Raw genomic sequence first — 5,725 nt, 5'->3', positions numbered from 1 at the left:
ATATGGGTCAGGAAGGGGAGTTTTAGAGCAACAGTTAAGTTCTCTCCGTGTGACCTATAGGTCATGGGTTCGAGCTGTGGAATCAGCTACTGCTTGCATCAGGGTAGATTGCCTACATCACATCCCCTTGAGGTGCGGCCCTTCTCCGAACCTGTGTGAACATAGGATGCTTTGTACACCGGGCTACACTTTATTAAATATGGGTCGGGTCGGATATTTTACCAGCCCTATATATAGATCACATAATTTCTTAATAACCCCTTTAAGATGAGTCAAAACAAATCTCAAGTCCAAATAGGATTGATGTCATGCCATTTAACAAACTATGTTGCTCGGACTCTCCGAAAATGTGGCCGGATACGTGTCGGATCCTCCAAAAGCAGTGCATTTTTGAAGGATCCTACACGGGTGCGGCTACATTTTGGAGAGTCCGCGCAACATAGTTAACAAAAGAAAAAAAGTCACTTTGGCTTCCACAATTAGGGGTGTGCATTCGAATCGGTTTATCGATAAATCGAATCGATTATTTATTATCGGTTTATCGATTTATCAATTTCGATTTCGATTTCGAAATTTTCCTTATCGAGTGATCGATTTCGATTTCGATTTTGTCCTCTTCGGTTATCGGTTTATCGATAAACCGATAAGAAATACTAAAAAAAAAATTAATTTTTTTTTAATTTTTTTTTACCCTTATTCTATAATACCCTTTCCTTTACCCCAAGTCCCTAACCCATTATTTCATCTATCACATTTAAGGAATGATCATATTTAAAACTCAAGTGAATGAAGTTCAAATTAATGGAAAATAGAATTAGCCGTGATGATGTATTTTTTTTATACCGTTGGAGTGTTGGTGGCATACATTTGATCCCTTACTTTAGTTCCGTTGCATGTGCTTGTTGACACAATTTTTATGTTATAAACGGTGTTCGTCTTATTTTAGCTTCTTTTGGTCCATATTAGTTAGGCGTGTTTATAGTGATATACTTTCCGTGGAATCCCGCAAATTTTCTTATTGGTGTAATCGATAACCGAATCGATAAGCCCCAAAATCGATAAATCGAAATCGAAAAAATCGAAACCTTATTGAAACGATAACGATAAGCATATATACAAATCGATAATCGATAAGTAATTATCGATAAGGGTCAAAATCGAATCGATAAATCGAATGAACACCCCTATTCCACATATCAAAGTAATTATTTGAAAATTTGAACCTGTTGTATTACTTGAAATTGGAGAAGAATAGTGGTTGGTCAGTAGGCTCCTCGAAGAAACCATTCTGGGCATATATATGGTTCATAATTGGCTCTGTTCTCAGGAATGGTCTCAATATAGTTGTTTCCTACATCCACGGTGGAGTCTCCGAAGATGAACAAGCCTGTTGCTGCTGCCTTTTCGAAAACAAATAGAAGAATAAGAACAAGAAGAGTTGTCATCACAAGGAAATATGAACCACTTAAGTCAACTTTACTCATTGACAAAAAGAAGAAAACATCGATATTTGTTTGTAAGTAGGAGTAGTATTTATATTCGTAACGGTGTTTCTTTGTTCGTCAATCACGAGCAACAGGTTAATCCCCCAATATTTCAGGTTAGGGACAAATTAGCCAGTAGCTTTATGCACTGTTTATTTTATTAAGTACTATACTGGTCATCACCTAGTATATAGAATATTGCCGTTTTCCTTAAAAGATGGAGACATAGGTAAAAAGTTGACCCACCTACTATGCAGCCGTACAATTCTCACCACTGCTGGATTTTTCTCGTGCTCTTTTATTTTGAAAATCAAAAGTCGCCGGACTGGTGATCACGGGAGGCTGACCTTTAACCAGTAAATTAGCACGCAAAAAGTGGATATATGAAGGAGGGGAACCTCATCGAAAACTAATTAAGTTTGAATTGTACATACACAATTTTTAAAGAGATCTATGGTGTGTGGAAATACAATTGTATGTATAATTAGTCTAATTACATCTTTCTAAATTAGTCCTACTAGAACTAACTTGTTACATCCTTTTGAGGTACAGCTCATGGTATACAAAAAAAAAACAAAAAACTACTTTTGATCCTTAAATTATACCAATCCGTCATGCAAGCTTCAATCCTTCATTAGCTTCTCTGAAGCAATGTTGAAGCTGCACATATTCCAAAACCTTCAGCTTACCTTAATGCTTTCAATTACTGAGATAAGATTCCAAATGGCGGGTCTGATTTAGCATGGATCCAATTAGTTTTGTTTCAGCACATTCCTTTACTGAAAGGTGATGCAAAAGCTGCTATTAATTCCAGTATATGATCTAATACCACCACCTCCTCCACGTAGTCCCCCGTTCCTGTTTGAGCTCCCATCTGTGTTGATCTTGAATAGAGTCTAAGGAGGACGCGTCCAATGTACTGCATTTTGCTTTCTGAACAAACAGTATCGCACAAATTGTTCAAAGACATGAATGGATCAACCAGCTGAAACTTCAAGTGCAATACGTTCATGAAAAATCCGGTGCGCCATAACAGTAGATGACATCTCCTAAACAGAATCTGCTACTGCATCTAGCTTTCCTTAAGCCAACACGTGATGCCACATTAGATAACAGTCCACTCAAAATGTTTCAAGTATATAATTATACGATTCCCTTACCGAGCAGTACTAGACGATATTTACTCACAATTCATAGAATGAATATTATGATTCATATAAACTCGTTTATCCATTTCTGGGCTAATTTAACAAAGAGAATTAGCTTAGATGGAGGATAATATAGCAAATTTTCCACCGAGCTTGGTGAACTATTCCTCATCCATAAAATTCGATCAAGTAGGGCTGTTGCTCTGGCAGTAGAAGAATACAGAGATATCAGACATACAAATAAGAAGCAACTCCCATAAAAACTTCCCATAGGAGGCAACACCCTTAAAAACTTCCCATCCTACGCAGCCTCATATTTGTTATAGAGTTGAAATAAGACCAGTTGTTGTTCATGGTGTAGAAATAAGACCAGAGAAGCTGTCGAAAGAATTTTTTTTTAAAATAAATATAAACACCAAAAGATAGGATAAGTGCAGACGAAAGGGTGAGGTTATAAAGGCATAATCTCAAAGGTCATTTGAAATAACTAATCTAGTACTTGACCTTTATGAAATAGATTATTTCTTATCATATGGAATACTTTTTCTATAAGCTTATTTCTTAATTTGTACTTTTTCTAGGCTGATTTTTTGTGTTGTCAACAGTCCAAACTTCACAGAAAATTTTTGTGACAAACGTCGCTCTTACAATTGTGATTTTAAAAGGGAAAGGAATATGACCAATAAAGCAGACGAGATTGTCAATGACCAACATAACATCAACAGGGCATTAAAGAAAGGCTCTTTCTTTGACAGTACCAGACACTGAGAAATCATTGGCATGCAGATGTGAGGCAACCATTTAGAAACTGCCCATTGCTATGCTGCCTCATTCACAATCTTGAGCGTTTTACTTATTCTTGGTTGAGGACATAAGAAGTAGGCTCAGATCTGTCACAAAATCGGGTAAGGGAAGGGACACCGCCATGACTGCAAACAAGAATAGCATAAAACAACAACAACAACAACAACAACCACCCCAATCACAATCTAGTTGGGTGAGCTAAATGAATCCCAATCAACTCCATTAGGACCTATTTCGTTCCAATACTCATTAAGCTGGTTACAACACATCTCGGTTTGCCCTGCCAAGATACGGGCCCAATTGCCCAAAATCCGATTAACTCAAAAAGTTATATCATCATAACCTACAGATAAGCATCATCAATGATGCTCAGAATGATTCTGATTTATAAAAAGGAAAAAATTAATGACCAAGAAACCAGAAGTAAAGAGGACACAGCATACAGTGAATAGCCACAGCAGTATCAACATGACATGCAGTAGAATAAGAGTACAGCACCTGTACGTAAACAAAAGAAAACAACAGAAAACTAAAAAGAGGACAAGAGCAAGATGAAAGGGTGAGGGTTTAAAAAGTGTGGCAACAATTTTAATATTCCAGTACTTGTGTAAAATTGATCATATTTCAATATGTTCATAACCAAAAGAAAAAAGAATACCCCAGATTCTAGAAACATTTTATGAACATTATATTTCTTGTTAACAACATTAGTAAGTCAACGAAAATATCCCCTGGTTCTTCTATCTCTAGTTTCCAGTTTCCTCCCATAACCTAAAATGTCAAATGTCCAATAATTCACTGTTTCAGTCAGTAATTCAACGGGAATTTTAACTTAATAAAAAACTTCCTTCAGCAAATACCTTTGTTTAAAAAGATAATATCGTTTATTATGTAATCATCAAAGTGACTGAAAAAAGAAAGGTATTGTATATTTGAAACTATAATGACTCCATCCGTACAGAAATCTCTAAACACAGGAATTCTGAAAACTAAACCGAAACAAAATGTGACGTCATTAAAGGAATTTTGAAGTTATTGAACATAAGTTGTATTCTTTATTTTTAAAAAATTTTGAAAAACCCTTTTTACTGGCGTGTCCTCTTTATCTTTTCTTTTGAGGCTCAGATCTGTGACATGATCAGGGCAAAGGAGACAAAGCAACCGCCATGGCTGCAAACCTCGGTTGCACAATAAAACAGGCCTTCCGGGTCGGGTCGCCACGCCAAGATACGGGCCGCTCCATTGCCCCGACAGAACTCTAGACAACCTCAATCATCACAGCCTCTCATCCTTTGAGAAGAATGGGTAAGATCTTAAACCCTAAACCCTTCTTCCTATATATAAAAAATTGCACGGTAATAGAATAGTATCCCTGCAACGGTACAGACCTCAAGGTGCTTGCTGCAAGGCTGGAGGTGGGCATGCATTGGGGGGAAGCTAGCATGCTGCGCGGGTACTTGGTATGTAAATCTACTCAGACATTAACCAAACAGTTCCTTAAGGTGAATGGTGGTTTAGTTTACAAATGGAAAAGGAAATCATAGGAAGAGAGAGGGGGCAACCACCACTAGAGACTCCCAACTGGCTCTCTGCCTGGCTCTCTGCCTGCCTCATTCTTTCCGTCTAGAGTTCACAATAATCTCTTTAGTCACATAGAGGTGGATTTTATACTGTAGTACTCTATTGTGTCCTCTTTTTACTTTTACGTCCTTGCATTTTACCCCAATTTCCAAAATCTCTTTAGTCACAATAATCTCTTTAGTCGAATATACCCTTGTACTTTCGGATATTGTCTACATTTAACCTTTATTATACCATCCATTCTAACTTACCCTTACCGTTATGCTATCCGACCAAATTTACCCTTACTATTAGCAAACTTTTAAAAATTACCACTTGATTTATTAAGTAATCCAAAATCTCCCAATTTCCTTTATTTAAATAACTTGTTGTTCTTCTTGCTCTATGATGATAGGCTATAATTGCATATTTTAGTCGCTTATTACACTCAAATTTACTGCACTTTAATTGAGTTTGAGATTTAATCGCTAGTTTTTGCACTAATGGTGTGTTTTATGCCTTGTAGGAGTGATTCCGAGCTATGTAGATGTTATGGAATGAATTCAAGTGATTTGGAGCTTTGAAGTCTGAGTAAAAGCTCAAGGAATTAAGCCGGGATCGTGTTTGGGAGTCAACGGATGATAGTTAGAGCGAACGAAGAATCGAGTAGGCATATTGCGCACTGTCTAGTAAAATGGATATAACTTTTTGCTCAGAACTCCATTTGGG

General features: G+C 36.9%; 1 long non-coding RNA gene across 1 annotated transcript; it reads right to left on the bottom strand.

The window, feature by feature from the left end:
* Positions 1 to 1,866: 1,866 nt before the first annotated feature.
* Positions 1,867 to 5,058, bottom strand: LOC109206967. The gene is made up of 2 exons (XR_002064948.1): positions 4,825 to 5,058; positions 1,867 to 2,565 (listed from the first exon to the last, which is right to left on the bottom strand). It is a non-coding gene; the product is annotated as an uncharacterized LOC109206967 (long non-coding RNA).
* Between the last annotated feature and the right edge of the window lie 667 nt (positions 5,059 to 5,725).

Source organism: Nicotiana attenuata, unplaced genomic scaffold (genome assembly GCF_001879085.1).
Source record: "Nicotiana attenuata strain UT unplaced genomic scaffold, NIATTr2, whole genome shotgun sequence".
In the NCBI taxonomy this organism is placed as follows: Eukaryota; Viridiplantae; Streptophyta; class Magnoliopsida; order Solanales; family Solanaceae; genus Nicotiana; species Nicotiana attenuata.
The sequence above is the reverse complement of the archived record's forward strand: the minus strand, read 5'-3'. Positions and strand labels throughout refer to the sequence as shown.